Source organism: Ursus arctos, unplaced genomic scaffold (genome assembly GCF_023065955.2).
Source record: "Ursus arctos isolate Adak ecotype North America unplaced genomic scaffold, UrsArc2.0 scaffold_21, whole genome shotgun sequence".
In the NCBI taxonomy this organism is placed as follows: Eukaryota; Metazoa; Chordata; class Mammalia; order Carnivora; family Ursidae; genus Ursus; species Ursus arctos.
In genome coordinates this window covers 35,811,282-35,830,819 of record NW_026622886.1, presented here as the reverse complement: position 1 = coordinate 35,830,819, position 19,538 = coordinate 35,811,282, and positions in this window count along the sequence as shown.

Here is a 19,538-nt window from a genome sequence, read left to right as displayed (position 1 = left end):
TTCCTGGTATTTAATTGTGGAAGTTTCTGTTGTTGTATTTTCAAGTTTACTAACATTTTCTTTTGCGGTATCTTATCAGTCTTTAATTGGTTCCATTGTATTTTTATTTCAGATATTATTGTTTTCTTCTCTATAGGTTCAATTTAGGTCTTTTGTATATACTCCTTATCTCTAAAATTTTGAAAAGTATTGTTAGAATAGTTATTTTAATGTCATCTGCTAATTCCATCATTTGTGATGGTTTTTATTTATTAATGTTTCTCTTTATTATGGCCTCACATTCTTGCTTCTTTTGCATGCTTAGCAATCTTTTACTGGATCCCAGCCATTATGAATTTTAATGTTTTGATGGTGTATACTTTTTTCTACAAATATTCTTGAGATTTGTTTTATGATGAAATTAAGTTAAATGAAATCCATTTGGGGGCGCCTGGGTAGCGCAGTCGTTAAAGCGTCTGCCTTCGGCTCAGGGCGTGATCCTGACGTTCCGGGATCGAGTCCCACATCGGGCTCCTCCGCTAGGAGCCTGCTTCTTCCTCTCCCACTCTCCCTGCTGTGTTCCCTCTCTCGCTGGCTGTCTGTACATAAATAAATAAAATCTTTAAAAAAAAAAAGAAATCCATTTGATCTTTTGAATATTAAGATTTGTTAGGTGTGACTGAGCAGCATTTAGTCTAGGGATAAATGTCTCATACTACTGAGGCAATACCTTACTGAGTACTTTTTTCAATGCCCCATGAATTACCCGATCTTCCAATCCAGGTGGTATAACATGCACTATTCCTAGCCCTGTGTGAATACCAGTTCCTGTCACCTCTACTCTTTGTGCATGTCATTTCCTTGGCTTCAGGGAGTTTCCTATCATGTATTCATTAATCAGTTCTCTTATGACTACTCAAGGAAACCTCCAGTAGGTCTTCTGGATTCTGTCTACGTGGTTTCTTGTCTCCATCATTTTGTCCTGTGAACTCTAGCTGATTCTGTTTCACTGGTCTCTCATCTCATCTCTGTCCCCTCAATTTAAGATGTGTACCAGGCTCCACTTGAACTCTCTTCTCTCTTTGCTATGACCTGAACACTTTCTCAGAGTAATAAATTGGTGCCATCTTAGGGCTTGCCTCCCTGATTTTCCATCTTTCAGTAATCACTACCTTTTACTGCCTGATTCCAATATCTTGAAAACCATTTCTTATTTTGTCTCACATGTTTTAGATAACAGGTTAAATCTGTTCTCCATCTTGGCCAGATTAAGAGGTATACCTAGTGATTATTAACTATCTGAAATAGTGTATGAAAATTCTAACTCTACTTACTTACCCCATTCAGAGCATCCTTCTAGCCTGTGTTACAACGAAGCTGAACAATTTTCAATTTCATAAAGAAGCCGCCATATTTTATTTTTCACTAATTTTGTTAATGCTGCCACACTTGTCTAGAAATTCCTTTGCCTTCCACCCTTTATTATTTAACTTTACCATCCTAAATTTATTAATTTTCCAAACTCAACCTCTCACCTTTGATATATATTCCCATCACTAACAACCTTTTCATCATTTGTGCCCTATTAGTAACCAATTAGGGTTACACTAGATAGTTCAAATGCTTATTAAATTTATTTTAATATATATAGCTTTATGTTTAATTTAATACTATTAATTAATATTAAGTTACTTTATATAAATTTAAGTTACTTTTATATGTATTTTATATTTAACTTAATATTACATAATTATATATTAATTTTGTAACAAACAATTTTTAATTTTTTTTCTGTCCTTCAGTGCATTCTTTAAGTAGAAGAAATTTTATATTCATAGCACATTATGACAGTGTGTTAAATAGTGTAGAAATGGCACCTTACTTGTGGTAGCTAACTTCCAAGATGGCTTCCAATTTTCTTCCCACTATTCACTTACTTGTTTAATTTCCATTAACTTTTGGCTGGACTTAGTAGCCAGTTTCTAAACAATAGAATGAATGAGGCAGAAGTGATAATGTGTGACCTGGAGACTAAGTCACAAAGAGTAGTTCGGTAATGCACTCTCTCTCAGATCATTTTCTCTGGTATAAGCTAGCACATATTATGAGCTACTCGCTGGAGAAACCCATGTGGTGAACTGAAGCTTGTCTGTGGATTCTTCAGCCCAGTAAAGTTTTCAAATGACAAGAGCCTATCTGACATCCAGATTACAACCTCAGGAATGACCCTAAACCAGGGCTACCCAGTTAGGATACTCCCAGGTTCCTGACCCTAAGAAACTGCGAGATAATAAATGACTTTTTGGAGGCTCCTGGGTGGCTTAGTAGATTAAACATCTGCTTTTGGTTCAGGTCACCATCTCAGGGTCCTGGGGTCTGGCTCCCTACTCAGCTGGGAGACTGTCCCTTCCCTCTTCCCCTTCCCCCTGCTTGTGCTCCTTCCCTTGCTTTCTCTCAAATACATAAATAAAACTTTTTAAAAAATGACTTTTTGTTTGTTTTAAACAGCTAATTTATTAACAGGGATGATTTATTATGTAGAAATAAATAGCAAATACATTACTCCTATAAAGTACAACACATTCCCAATATATTAACTCATTTAATACTTTCAATAACTGTGGAAAATTATCACATCTATTTTTTTTTAGGAAGAATATGAATTTTATAGTAGAGTTTAAGTGATGCCCATTCTAGGATGCTTTCACTTTATTATAGTTGCCTCTCCTACTAGCTGTTAAAATAAATTATTACTTTAGAATACCTCAGGAAACTAAAGGATGTCACAGAATACAGGAGATTACCACCCCTTTAAAGTAATGGACTACAATCTTACAAATTGATAACTTACTACAGAAAATCCCAGAAGCTGCTTTTAAAATTCCAGAGTAATACAAAGAAACATAATTTTATGGAATATATATATTTAAAAAATGAGACTGCAGTACAACAATATGATTTACTATGGAATTAAAGACATATATAATAAGAGTAGTGTTTGCATACAAAATATACCTTATTTTCATAAATATATAAAAATAAGAAATTACATTTATCAACCTCTCTAAACTTTACAAATTTTAAACATTCATGTAAATACGAGCTAGCTCAAATCAATCAAATTCTTTTTTAATCGGCTACTCACTTATAAATTGAAAGCCTGTCATGTAAATATATATAAAAGAGTTATAAATCAGAGTGAAGCAGGACTTGTATGAATATGTAAATTGCATACAAACTTGAAACTCACAGTATTCTACTAATCCAATTACCAGGAACCTGATTGCCAATCTGATTCAAGTATGTGAGGATGGTTGCCTCATTAAAACTAATGGCTCCCTCTGGGTAAAAATAAGTGAGGTTACCAACTGTTAAATTCTGGTAGCCCAATAAAAAATGTGCTAGCAGCCTCCAAAACATAACAACTATTAGAACTCCAAGTATGAAGAATAATTCTTTGCTATAACTAAGATTCTGAGAATGAAATGAGGAGGGGGAGAACATGAGACTCTCTCTACGGGGCAATATATAGCATCAAACGTTTTTTTGGCAAAGCAAGACAACAGGTAAAGTGTAAGAAAAGCTTCATTTCAGCATATTATATTAAAACTGAACAAAAGAGCAGAGATCCTTTTCTCTATTATTTTAACAGCTGACCTCTAATTTTCGTGTTTCTGTAATGGTAAGTTGAAGATTTTTTAAAAAATACAATAAAGAATAATTACATATCAAATGAAATTTGGCATTTTACAAACTTCCCAATTATTGTTTTAAAACTCATAGCATCCATTTAAACACTTTGGAAATAATAACAAAATGCATATGTCTTATGAAATGTCATTTAATAAAATAGTCATGCTTATAGAGAAGTATCTAAGTTTGGTAAATTAATAAAATCTCTATCCATCAAGCTTATTGCAGAAATTGATTAGTTTCACTTACAGTTCTTCTTTCCCTTAGTTAACAACAATGTCATCTGAAGTACAGGGACTGAGTTATAATTAATGTGATGGGAACTGCATATTTAAAAAAAAACTCATGGATAAAATTGCTCGTTTCCAGTCCCAGGCATCACTTTAGTTCCTCCATTAAGTGCAAAAAAATAGAGAAACGCACAACCTTCTAGAACAACAAATCAGAATTTTGTGTCTCTCCCAGCAGATCCAAAGCCAACACCAATACTTAAAGCAGCCTTGGATGTTTCTTTCCCTATAATTGCTTTAGAGTCTTAGCTTCAAAAATTGTGAAAGAACTAGCATGGCAGAAGAGGAATTAGTTTCAACTGTGTGGAATGTAATGTATTTGTTTGAAACAGTTAAAAAAATTGTTTTAATTAGCATTTGCTGACTTGAACAATAGAGATGAACAAAACACTAATTTTATACTCTGGTGAGCAAAGCATTTAGAGGGTCCACCTGTTTCAGTGACAGGAAAATTGCTATGCCACTGACAAACATATTACTAGAAAAAGAGTTAAACTAAATTTTACATCAAGGCTCAAGTCAACAGACAAGTTTTCATGTTAGGATTTGATTGAGAAATGAAACCATGAAAAATCAATAACCTGTTTGAAAGAGTAAAAGATATGATATTAAAGTGATGCTTGGTATAGAAATGAATCCTTGAGAATCTCATACCAAAAAGCAAAGTTGTTCTATGATTTTTTTCCACTGATGTGCTTTTCAAATTTCTGTATAATCATTTTTAAAAAGGTATCTGTGAACTAGACTGAAGTTTAAAACTTTCTAACTTAAAATAATTATTTTGAATTTGATGGTGAGTAGAATTTCTAGTGGGACTTTGTACGCCTATTTATCTTTCTATTCTCTAAATCAGGAACACAGAATTATTTATATCTTTAAGACGTCAATAAGTATCTTGATAAAGTCTGCTGTATTTCTTCTACTTTTCACCTAAGTGGAAAGGTTAGGGGCAAAACAAAACATACAATTATTCTATAAGCAAAGGCTGTAAGATAAATAACCTAAGTGATAAAAGAATCCTCTGTGAAAATAAACAAATGTGGCACAAAACATTTTAGTTCATTTCTGTTCTGGCCAGGTTAAGATTGTTTTTTAATAACTTGTTTAAAATGAAAGCTTATGACCCAAACACCTGTGCCAGATTGGTATTTGAGATCACTAATTTGCTGTGCATGATATCCCTTGGAACAGATGCAGAGGGACAGAAGTGACTAAAATTGCTCCGTTCTGATGGCTGATCAGAGGCTGTTGTAGCCAAGAAATAGAGGAGCAGAGGCTTAGCTGAGAATTACTTACTATATCAAATCTATCATGAAACCAGGCTCAGCAAATACATAGATCAAGAATTTTATCAGTACTTGAGAACTAAATGTCTCTGTGTTTAACTATGGAAATCACCTTCTCAAGTGTTACTGAGTAGTTATCATGAGGCAACATAAATTAAAATAATATAAACATGGACTGCTTTATGAAATGCCATTTGCTGTTGATTTAAATCTATACAATATCAGTATTACTAACTTGCTGTAACTATCTTGGAATTTATTTCAGCTAACATTCTGACTTGATGCTCCCAAATAAAGTTACAGCTAAGTCAGGTTAACTATTAGAGAGAGAGAATGCATATCTATCCTTTAAAAGTCAGAGACTTGGTATAACTATCTTACCTATACTGAGACTCTTAAAACCTATAATATTCAAACAGACAATCTCATGCAAACCCAAATGCTAAACAGACAACAACTTTAACTTAGATCAGTGGTTTCTAAAGTTGGTATGCAACCTATGGAAGGATAAGCAAAAATGTTAACACTTTTATTCATATTTATTTTTAAACTAAAGACTATAATAAGAAAAATACCAAGGTATAATAATATTTAACACAAATTGCAAGGCTCCTTTACTTACTTGAAATATCCTATGTTTAGGCAATTGAATTATCCTGAGAAAAGTGGGAATTTCACAATGGGTAAGATTGACAGTGGTGCCCTCAAAGTTTATTCACATCTGATTAAGTTGACTTCATTTTCATGTTAAATTATATTAACTCCCATGATTGACAGGTAAAAATAATACTAGTAATGCAAGCAGAGAGAACATGGCTGTGTAATTTAAACATACCAAATAATTCTATTTCTTACATGAATTAATTTCCAGACATGTCACATGGTTTAAAAAAAGAAAAAAAAAAAAGAGTAATTTTAATTGGAGCTTACAGCTAATAACTTCGAACACTTTTGAAATTTTCCATGAATGGCAAACTCGACCACTTAAATATTGGAGATAAAGATACAGATTGTGTTTCTTGCCCAGCAAGAGAGAAGTGCACTAGTATGCACAATATTTCCATCAAAGCAAATCCTTGACCATGGTTAGGAATTTTTTTAAAGATTTTGTTTATTTATTTATTAGAGAGAGAAAGTGTGAGAGAAAGCATGAGAGTGGGGTGAGAGGCAGAGAGAAAAGCAAGGAGCCCGATGTGGGCCTGGAACTCCGGGATCACGAGCTGAGCCAAAGGCAGATGCTTAACCAACCAAGCCACCCAAGTGCCCCATAGTTAGGAATTTTTAAGAAAGCTTAGAGTTCTGGGATTTGTTGAATATTTAAAGAGAATGAGGAAAAGTGGGACTTTCTGAGGGACTGCTTACATTAAGGGAGGGACTGGTGACTAGGTAGGTGAGATAACTGCCCTACTGTTGTGGATTCTTCCACCTGCCCTGATCGCTTTGCAGTGATACACATAAAGAATCATCAGCAGTCAGCTCTGACTTACATTACCTCTTACTGAGGAGAAATTCTGTTTTCATCATTAACTAGAACATTTTATGAAATAGAGACTTCATATGTGACTATGTGAAACTAAGGTTAATGTTGAACTTTACCCTGAATAAAACTGCAGCTTAAAATATGACTTCTTATGACTCTCATGTTGTCAGTAAGATTTGTAAAACCTGAAATATCCAGCATAAGAAATAAGTTTGTAACTTGAGAGCAAAAATATTTTCACAGCCATATAAAGTAAATATTTAAAGTACTGTTTATTTTTTCCTTATCTCTTTAAGCTCTATTTAATATATGCCTTATAATGCACATAATACATCAGCAGAGTAATATATATAATCTAAATATACATATTTGGGTTACATGCTCAATAATTTTTATTGATAAGTATATGCAATAAACGTTCGGAAATTTCTCATCTCCCAACTACATGATAGTGGCTTGAAGATACATGATGATATTCAGAGTCCTTAACCAGTAGGCTTTTTGACCTCATCTCCTTTTCCCCCTCATATTTGCTTAGGCTTACAACTTTGTGAAGTTCTTCAGCAGATGAGTTTACTTTCCCAACCCTGTGCCATTGTGATGATGGATAACAGTAGGGCGCATCAAAGCAAACTGTACTGATTTTACTGAAATAGGCCTATGGTCTTAAAAGTCAATTATATAAGGACTGAAAATCTATGAAAAATATTAGTATATTTGAAAAAAAATGGCTTATTACCCTGTTGTCAAAAATCCGTAAACAAATGTTAAATTTCCTAGGATCCAAAAGTATAGACATTTCAAAGAAAAAGAAATATAAATTAATATACAATGGAAACTAATGAAAAATAATGCCCTCATGTTTCTTATGAATGAAAAACAACAAAAAAGAAAAAGTCAGATTATGTTGAGCATCATTAAAATGTTCACATGTGACATGGATTGTTAACAGTCTGCAAATTTTATTTTCATCATTTTAGTAATAGTCCCTTTTGTTTTAGCTTGTAAATGGCACAGCTAGAGAACTCATGTCCCAGGCTCTCGTGCAACTAATTATAACCAGATGACAAAGTTCTGTCTAATGAGAAAGGGGTGCATGCAATTTATGAGTGACATGCTTAAAAGGAACTTGATTGTCCCTACTGAATGCCACTCCAGCTTCACATAGGCTGTAACTTGAAGGTGGTTATATCATTCAAACTTGGACTTGGGAAGGCAAATACAAAATCTAAGGAAAAAAATCTGCATCCCTGGGTTATCTCATGAATTAATCCTCTCATCCCCCTAAACCACATATGGGCTTGGACTGAGAAACAAGTAAACTTTCTGTCCTTTTAGAGCCACAGATTTGGTATAACTAGTGTATCTTATATTGAGGTTCTTAACAGCTAAAACATTAAATTAAAAAGAATTTCATACTAACTGAGGATGAGTTTTTCATTTCTTTACCAACACTTTATTAGACAGTCAATGGTTTACTTATATCCTAGGAAGATGACAAGCTGGTTCTAGCTTGTTACATTTTTTTTTTCCTTATCTTCCTTTGGTAAATGGAAAAGGATAGATTAATACATACAATGCTATTAAAGACTAGGATTACTAAATGACATTAAATATATTGGAAATATATATTGCTGCTGAAATAGATTATTCCATTATTCAATATAAAAATAAACCTACTGCATTAAAATGTATAATTTGGTTTAATTAAAATGATAGAGATCATACAATAATGAAATTTGAGCCAATTGATAGCCCTTTAAAAAATATGATCATATATTATTTGGTAATAAATGAAATTAAAATATCATAGATTTCCAATCAGTAAATACAGACTTGTAATAAAGGTATTTTACTATAAATCAGTAAATTCAGTTTTATAGTGAAGATTTTTTAAGGCAATGAAGAATAATTATCTCGATTTTTTAATCTTCCCTCTATTCCAAGAGAGATTTCTTTTTTTTTTTTTTTTTTTAATGATTTTTTATTATATTATGTTAGTCACCATACAGTACATCCCCGGTTTCCAATGTAAGGCTCAATGATTCATTAGTTCTGTATAACACCCAGTGCACCGTGCAATACGTGCCCTCTTTACTACCCATCACCGGTCTATCCCATTCCCCCACCCCCCTCCCCTCTGAGGTCCTCAGTTTGTTTCTCATAGTCCATAGTCCAAGAGAGATTTCAACTGCTCTTTAGATACTAAAACAAAAAGGAGATGCTGCCATTCTATTAAATTGTCAGTGCTAAGGCACTTTTTTTTTAAGATTGAGAGGACATCTTTCACTTCTGCAAATTCTTGACTTTCATCTACTAATTGAGAGGAAAAGAAAGTTCTATTTTTATCCACTATCTGCGGCATGTTAATTTAATGTTTCTTAGCCACTTAGCTGTAGGCAGGTAGCTGACTCTACATTAGCTCACAGCTATAATGTGAACTTGAACAACTCTATGTGCAAGTCGAGTTGGGAATGTTATATATGAATCTTAAGTAATAAACCAGTATTAAAGCTGGTTGAAATGATGTAGGAGAGCAAATGCTAACCTATAAACACCTGTTTTACATTTACATAGACATGTGCTGCTTTATATTATTTCATACTGTTCTGCACTTTTTACCAGCTCCACAATCCAGGAATGTATGTAGCTATCAATGCATATATGCATGTGAGTGCATAAGTGCACTCACACAACGTAAGCTAGTTTAGGCGGAGTTTTCTGGAAGACAAAAGAAATTTCCTGTTTGCTGTGAGGTACTTTTCAGCACTAAAGATACATAAAAATGTTCAGTGCAGCTTTATTTACTAAAAAAACTGGAATCAAAGCACACAGTCATGAATGGATGTATTATTGTATAGTCATACAACAGAATGTTGGCAGACAAGATGGAGCAGGAGCTTTAAATATTCTAGCATCATTTGGACTGCTGTCTTGCACTAGTACCATCTTTCATCGGAACAACAGGCTTCAGATAGCCACTGGTCCTAGAATGAGGAGATATGCACAGAAGAACAAAACCTAATACACAGTGTAAATTTAACCCAGCCAATCCACACCAAGTGCAGCAGAGCCAGAACCGACTTCCACAACTGTGAATGAGAAATAAAATGTTTGCTGTTTTAAGTCATTGATATTAGGCAGTTATTTGTTATGTAATATTTTTGAAGTGAAATCTAACATTTTAGCATTTACAGAAAAATAAATGTTTTCTATTTTGTACTTTCTTTGTTCTGGTAAAGGGTATTTTCTAACAATTTGTCCATTTCACTATATAGCCTGATATATTTTATAAAGCCTTTCTACTTTTGTTACCTTATTAATATTGCAGTGTGTAAAAATGTTTCCTTTTACATTCTAAAAACTGATTATTTGTGTATTTTCTTTTTTCCTTGATCACTGATCAGTCTCCCAAGGAGTTGATAAATTTTATCAGCCTTTTAAAATTATCAAGATGTGTCTTAATGAGACTCTCCATAGTATGATTGTTGTCTAATTCAGTATTTTATATCGTCTACTGCTTTTCATTTCCTTCATTCTATTTTATTTGTATTCATTTTGCTCTCTCTTCAGTCTTAGTTTCCTAAAGCATGTACTTGAGCCTATAAATTGTCTTCCCCCAAATTCCAGCATATTGTCAATATGTCTACATTTGTTTTCTCAAAAAATATATTGTATACTTTTTAAGTGCAATATTTTATGTACAATTAGGTAACTGTTAACTGTGCTTCCTAAATATTCCAAATTGTCACTGATATTACATCATTGTTCTTTCAGTTGCTGAAAAAACTGTATAAAAATTCCCTAATATAATTGTGGATTCATCTGCTTTTCCTTGTAATTTCTCTACTTGGGCTTTGTATGTTTTGAGAGAGGCTATGGTTTGCTGCATACACATTTAGAACTGTTTTAGCTTCTGGTGAATTGAAATTTTTTGTTATAAAGTGTCCTTTTTAATCTCTAGTTAGTTTTTCTATTACAGGTTATGTTTTTCCACTAATATCACTGCATTGGCTTTCATTTTTTTAGGTGCTTTTTGCTTGTTTGGGTTTTTTTCGCCATAATATGCTTTTCTGGTCTATATTGATGAATGTTTTATGTGAAGAACAGAAGAATATAACATTCTACTGTTGTTAAATGGAATATTCTATAAATGTCAATAAGATCAAGTTATTTGATAATGCTATTTAGATCACTTATTATCTTTATTGATTTTCTGCCTGCTATGTCTATTAATTATAGAATTGGTGATGAAGTCTCCAACTATAATAGAGGATTTGTCTGCTTCTCCATGAAAATCTGTTAGTTTTTGCCTAACATATTTTGATGCTCTGTTGTTAGGTGTACATATGCTAATTTTCTTAGAGAATTGACCACTTTATCACAATGTAATGCCTTCCTTTATCAGTGATACTTCTGTTGTTGTTCTGTATATGCTTCTTTCTGAAATGAAAACTAAAACTCCAGTTTTCTTTTTCTTTTGATTAGGGTTTGCATGGTGTATCTTTTCCCTTGTCCTTTTAACTTATCTGTGTTTTATACGTTTAGGAGGTTTCTTATAGACAACATGGAGTCAGGTCTTCATTTTTGTTTCTCATTGTATGGGTGTGTTGTATTTAAAACCAACCAACCAACCAACCAACCAACCAACCAACAAACAACAGTCTCTGGTTTTCTTTAGTTTTAATTGAACTTTTTATGTGATTCTATTTTATCTCCTCTGTTAGTATATTATATTTTTTTAAAAAAAGGTTTTTATTGGTTTCCCTAGGTTTGCACATTTACAACTAATTTGAAACCACTTTCAATAACACTATACCACAGCATATGTAGTGGAGCTACCTCATAACAGATAACTCACCACTCCTTTCCATCACTTATGACTTTGTAGTATCAGTGGAATGAATTACAGCAATCATCCAATACACTGTTATTATTATTAACTTAATAGGTCATTAACTTTTAAGTCTATTATTTTTTTAATAAAATATTTTACTTTATCTTGATCTATTCCTTCTCCAATGCTCTTTCATTCTTTATGTAATACAAGTTTCTGAACTCCATCATTTCCTTCTTACTGAAGGAGGAACATTTTTTGCATTTCAGCTGTCCATAAATTCCCTCAGATTTTGTTTTTCTGAGAAAGACTTTATTTCTTCTCTACTTCAAAAGGGTATTTTTACAGAATGTAGAATTTTAGTTCAATGATTTTTTGCTTTCAATGCTGAAATTTTTCACTCTACTCTCTTCTAATGTGCATCATTTAAAATGAAAAGTCCACAGTAATTCTCACCTTTGTTTCTCTATGACTGCCCTTCTGGCTTATTCCATTATGTTCTCTTGGTCTTTGGTTTTCTTCAGTTTGGCCTTGATTTGCCTAGGTATAGATTTTGTTGTTTATTGTTTGGTGCTCTTTGAGTTTCCTGGAACTGCTGTTTGATATCTGTTCATTAATTTTGGAAAATTCTTGGCTATTATTACTTCAAGTATTTCTTCTGCTCCATTATCTCTTTCTTTTTCTGTTATTCCAATTATGCATATGTTAACACCTTTTCAAATTGTCCCATAGTTTGTGGATGTTCTGTCCTCTTTTTTCTCATATTTTGGGTTTGTTTTGTTTTTTCCTCTTTGAATTTCAACTTGAGAAATGTGTACTGACATATTTTCAAGCTCACTGGTTATTTCCTCATCTGTGTCCAGTCTATTGATGAGACCATCAAAATCATTCTTCATTTATGTTACAGTATTTTTCATTTATTTCTAGCATTTCTTTTGGATTCTTATTTAGAGCTTTCCTCTATTTATATATTCATATGTTTATATATGTTGTCTATTTCCATTAAACCCCTTCACATACTAATCATAAGGTCCAGTCCAGTTTGTATAATACTAACATCATTGTATAAAAATAAAGGATAAATATCTTATCATATATTCACATTTTCCTCACTTTTTATGCTCATTTTATTCTATTTCTTTTACTTAATCTGTATTTTAAAAATACTTTACTAGACGTTTCCCCTCTATAGTTCTTGAAAGTAAACTATTGTTAGTGGTTACTTTATAGTACTGTTCATAGTGATTATTCTAATTTACAACTTGTATCTTTGATTTATCAAAATCTAATAACATTTGCTAACTCTGCCACCCAGCCACAGATAATCTAGGGAACTTAGCACACCTTAACTACATTTACTGCTACATGTGGCGAAAAGCTGCTACTTTTTCTTGGCGATTTGTAGATATTATCTTATTTTTTCTTCCCTTCCTTGTTTTTTTCCCCCCATTTCTGAGAGAAAAAGGTAGTTGACATTCAATTGGTAATTGCCATTCAATTATTTGAATGTGGTTTAACATCATTCTTTTGCTTTTTTCCAAATTTTCTCTTCATCTTTGTATGCAGCAGTTTGCATTTCCTTATCACTCCTCCCTCCCTCTCTCTCCTTTTCCTCCTTCCTCCTTCCTTCCTATCCAAATCCTTTGCCTATTTTTCTTTTGAAGGTTTTGTGTACTTTGCATAATTTAAATATGAGACATCTGTCAATCATATGTGTTGCAAATGTCTTCTTTTACACTGTAGTTTGCCTTTTATTTTTCCAATGCTGTTTTAATGAACAGAATATGTTATGAAATGTTTATATACTCATATGTGTTACTCTGTATTTCATATTAGTTCTTATTTTTTCTTGTTTATAAAAATAAGTTTCTGCCCAAATCCCATAAAATTATTTTCCTACCTTTTTTATAACTGCATTACTTACTTTCTTACATTTAGTTCACAATCCACCTGGAAGTGCTATTTGCATATGGTATGAGGTAGAGGTAAGCTTTTACTTTATTTCCATATAAACAGTTTTCCTATCAAGTGTAGTGTATCAATTACTGTAATTTATAAACAGTTAGTAACTACTGGTATGGTACAAAGATTAGTGAATAGACCAATTAACCTCAGTAAAAGTCTAAACCCAAAACTCCACATATATAGTTCTTGATTTATGTCAATTATGCCACCACAAAAAAAGATGATCTTTTCAATAAATATTAATGTGCACTAGGCAGACAAGACTTCTATCTACTTAATTAAATTCCCCAAGCAGGTGTGTTTAAAGTCACCCTCCTGATAAAAGATTTGTCAAACGCTCCCTGTAATTCTGTCAAATCAGATTTTGTGTATTTTGTGCCCATGTCATCAGGTTCCTTTGTCTTTAAAATTGCTATACGTAACTGGTGAATTAAATCTTTTATTAATGTATTTGAGAACTGCATATTCAGAATGCTTCTGACTTTGAAATGTATTTTGTTTGCTATTAACATAGATACATACGTTTTACTGTTTACTGTTTGTGCATAGAGCCTTTTTATTGTTCAATTTCTGTACTACATTATTAACTTTCTTGCAATTTAATACAATCCAATAATGTTCTATCATTTAAATGGAATATTTTGTGATATATATTCATATATCATATTAAAGATGTTTTTATCATCTTTATAACATCATTGTGCTTTAGCTGTGCTTATTTTTTTTTCTTATGTGTTCTTTTGCATTTTTTTAGTTTTATACTATCTTACTCTTCCTTCCCTAATCTATACTTTTAGGGGTTTACTTAAATTTTAATAGATATGCTGGAATTCTAATGTTAGTCAAAATCTCTATGCCTTCTCAACTACACAGGTCTTTATCACATTTTAACCACAAACATTCTCCTCTTCTTATATATTGCTATTTGATAATTACTCTGCATATTTAACACCAAAGTTATATATTGTTGTTGTTGTTTTATATCAATATTTATTTGGCTTAAACAAAAATCTACTAATTTCCTTCCTTGCTACTACTGCTTACATTTCTTAGCTTACTTATTCTCCCTGGAGTTCAACTTTTAGACTGTTACCAAATGAAATTATGTTAGTAATGAAATATGTAGATTTTAATTTATCTAAAAATGTTATTTGATTCTTATTCTTGAAAGATGTTCTCCTGGGTTTAGAATTCTAGATTGGCACCTTTTTTTTTTCACCATATCAATAAACCATTCCACTGTCTTATGGATTACATTATTTGCTGCACAATAATTTGTATTAGTTCAATTCCCTGGCTTCCCATACTGGGAGAGGCAGTTGCCCATGGGCCCTGAACATTATGCATGTCCCTGCAGAGAGTTCCAAACTTCAAGGCTTATCTGTCTCCTGATGCTGAGCTATATCTGCAGCTGACTACACAGGCAAGTAAGTAGATCAGGGTGATCACAGAATGACTGCTATGTAACTTCTTCCTCCATGGGGAAGGAGATCTGGCTCTTCATTGTTAGCTACCAAAAGTTCTGAGCCTTTTGCCTTGTGTTGTTCAACTGTGGTTCAATTCATTGACTGTATAGCCTGCAACTGGTACTTATGAGCCAGAGAACTAGTACAACCATACATAAGCTTCGATTGTCTTTTTGTAATAAACTGTTTTGCTCTAATCTCTTGTTTCACTCTCACTTTTCATCAATAATGAAGGTGGGGCAACCAAACATTTTACCTTGTTTTTGGAGTCTTACACTGTTTGCTACATGAGATTTCATGTTTGTCATCAATTCTACGAAATTTGAAGCTGTTACCTCCTCTTACACTGCCTCTTCTCTACTTACCTTGCTTTATCCATTTGCCCTTAATTAAATCATTTAATTACCTTTATGTTACACTTGATCTTAGTCAAAAGGCCAAGAAAGGATAATTATCTTTATGTTATACTCCTTTTTATCCTCCCTCATGTTTCTAATTTTGTTACCTTTTATTCTAAAAATTTGTCTCATTTTACTACATTATAAGTAATTTTCCCAAATTCTAATCATGAATTCTAATTTAGCTGGGTGGAATATGTAATTTAACTAATTCATTTTAAATTTTTTTATTTTAATTATCTAGATTTTAAAATTTATGCTATTACAAAATCTACTTGTTCATTTTATAATTCTGTGTATTATCAATTAATTCTTTTATCACTTAAAGCATTTGAAATAGACTATGCTCATATTATAAATCTGACATTTCTATAACTGAGTACTCAGACTAATTCTTCTGATTAATGTCTTTGCTAATACCCGGTGATTATTTAATCTTCTGGTGATTTTAAATTTTAGATGATTAATTCTATTTAGCAGATGTTAAATTCTGGAAATTATTAGTAGACAAGTTGAGGCTGATTTTCCTTGAATTTGTTCTTGCCATGTATACTACTAATATGGAAACTATGTATTGCCTATAAGAAACCCATGTTAAATATAAAGACAAATGAGCCTAAAAGCAAAGGGATGGAGAAAGATATACCACGCTTGTATTAATTTAAGAAAAAGTAAGAACAGATTTATTAATTTCAGACAGAGCCTAATTCAAGGAAAGTTACCATGGATAGAAAGGGGCATTACATAATGTTAAAGGGGTTAACTCTCTAAGAAAACAACAATTCTTAATGTGTATGCGCCTAATAACAGAGTATAAATATGTGAGGTGAAAACTCAGAGAATTACAAGAAGAAATAGATGAATACACCACACTTGGAGACTTCAATACCTCTCTATCAGAAATGAACAGATCCAGTAGGTAGAAAATCAGTAAGTACATAGTTCAACTCAGTAGCAACACAAATCAACTGGATATAATGACATTTATCAACTACCCTGTCTAACAAAAGCAGAGTACACATTTCCCATGACAGTCACTAGGAAAGACCACATTCCAGGCCATAAAACACACCTTGACACATTTAAAAGAGTGGGCATCACGTTATGTCTGCTCTTAGACCACAATGAAATTGAATTAGAAGTCAATAACATAAAGATATTTGGAAAACCACAAAATACTTGGAGATTAAACAACATACTTCTGAACAAAATATGAGTCATAGAACATATCTTAAGAAAAATTTTAAAAATATTTTGAGTTAAAAGAAAATAAAGCACACCTAATGAAAATTTGTAGGATGCAGCAAAACCATTGCTTGGGGGAAAATTTATAACATTATGCATATATTAGAGAAGAAGAAAAGATATAAAAATCAATCACCTGAGCTTTCACCTTGGAAAACTAGAAAAAGAAGAGCAAATTAAGTCCAAAGGAAGCAAAAGAGCAAATTAAATACAAGGCAGGAAATAATAAAAATTAGACTAAAAATCAATGAAATTAAAAACAGGAGTTCAATTTAAAAGATCAAGAAAACCAAAAATGGTTTTTGAAAAGATTAACAAACTCAGTAGGCCTTTAGCTAGGCTAATTAAGAAAAAAACAAAGTACAGAGATTACTAATATCATAAATGAAAGAGGGAACATCACTGCAAATTCCATGGACATTAAAAAGATAGTAAATGAGGGCACCTGGGTGGCTCAGTCAACTAAGCATCTGCCTTCAGCTCAGGTGATGATACCAGGGTCCTGGGATCCAGCCCTACTTCAGCCTCTCTGCTCAGCAGGGAGCCTGATTCTCCCTCTCTTTCTGCCCCTTCCCCTGCTTGTGCTCTCTCTCTCTCTCTCTCTCTCTCTGTCAAATGAATAAATAAAATATTTTTTAAAAAAAGATATTGAAGGGATACTATGAACAATCCTATGCTTCCAAATTTGATAACGAAGATGAAACATACCAATTTCTTGAAAAACAAAATCTGCCAAAAGTCATATAAAAATAAACAGACAACCTCAATGGGCCTATATGTATTAAAACAAATTGAATCAATAATTAATAACAGCTTTCCAAAAATCAGAAAGCACCAGACCTAGACATTAAGGAAGAAATTATACCAATTCTTTATAATCTTTTTAAAAAGATAAAACCAGTGGGAATACTTTGAAAGTCATTCTATGAGGCCAGAATTACTCTAATACCAAAATCAAAGACCTTACAAGAAAACTACACACTAATATCTCTCATGATCATAGATACAAAAATTCTCAACAAAATATTATCAAATTTAACCCAACAATGCATAAAAATAATTATATACTACAATGAAGTGAGATTTATGGAAGGCTGATTCAACATTTGAAAATCATTTAACATAATCCATCACAGCAACAAGCTAAAAAAACCCAAACAACAACAAAACCACAATCATATCAATAGTTGCAGAAAAAGATATTTGACAAAATCCAACATCTAATCATGATAAAAAATTCTCAGTAAACTAGATATAGAAGGGAACTTCTCTACTTGATAAACAATACCTACTAAAAACCTACAGCTAACATCATACTTAACAATGGGAAATTTGAAGCTTTCTCACTAACAGGAGATAAAAAGCAAAGATGTCCCCTCTCAGTACTCATTTTGAACACTGTACTGGACATTCTAGATAATGTGATAAGACAATAAAGGACATAAAAGGTGTATGGATTGGGGATTAGGAAGTGGGAAGGAAGAAGTAAAACTGTCTTTGCTCACAGGCGACATAATCATCTATGTAGAAAATCCAAAGAACAGACAAGAAAATTCCTGGAATAAGCAATTATAACCAGGTTGCAGGATACAAGGTTAATATACAAAAGTCAACAGCTTTCTTTTATACCAGCATGAACAAGTGGGATTTGAAATTAAAAACACGATACCATTTAGGGGCACCTGGCTGGCTCAGTACAGCATGCAATTCTTGATCTTGGGTTGTAGGTTTGAACCCCATGCTGAGTACAGAGATTACTTAAAAATAACCTCTTTTAAAAAATGATGCCATTTACATAAACAACGAAATGAAATACATAGGTATAAATCTAACAAAATATATACAAGATCTATAAATAAAAAATACATGACTCTGATGAAAAAAATCAATGAATTGAAAAAGAAATGGAGAGATATTCCATATTCATAGATAGGAAGACTCCATGGTATGAAGATAGGAGTTCTTCCCTACTTGGTCTATATAGTCAATGCAAACCCCAATAAAATCCCAGCAAGTTATTTTGGTATATGGACATACTGATTCTAAAGTGCATATGGAGAGACAAAAAACCCAGAATAGCCAACACAATTCTGAAGGAGAAAAACAAAGATGGAAGATTGATGCTACCAGATATCAAGATTTACTATAAAGCTACATAACCAAGACACTGGTGTAAGAACAAACAGGTTAATGAAATAGCATAGAGAGCCAAGAAACAAATTCATAGAAATGTAATCAACTCAAATGATATTTGGTAAAGGAGCACAGGCAATACAATGGAACAAAGGCAGTCTCTTCACAAATGGTGCCAGAACAACTAGACATGCACATGCTAAAAAACGAACAACTGACTCTTGGTTTCAGCTCAGGTAGTGATCTCAGTGTCCTGAGATCAAGCCCGGCATCAGGCTCCACACTCAGCACAGAGTCTGTCTGAGATGTTCTCTCCCTTTCCCCCTGCCCCTCCCCCCCTTAATTAAATAAATAAATCTTAAAAAACAAAAACCAGTAGCCAAAGTCTAGAACACTAGCAAAACCAAATGCTGGTGACACCACTGAGGAACAGGGATTATCATTCACTGCTGGTGAAAATGCAAAATCTCACAGTCTCTTTGAATATAGTTCAGCAGTTTCTTTTACAGAAACTAAACATAGTCTTGCCATACAATATAGTAACTGCATTCCTTGGTATTTATCCAAAAGAGCTGAAAACTTATGTCCACACAAAAACCTGCATACGGATGTTTATAGCAGCTTTATTCACAACTGCCCAAACTTGAAAGCAACCAAAATATTCTTTAGTAGGTGAATGGATAAATAAACTGTGGTACATCAAAGACAATGGAATACGACTCAGCACTAAAACAAAATGTGCTATCAATTGTTAAAAAGACATGGA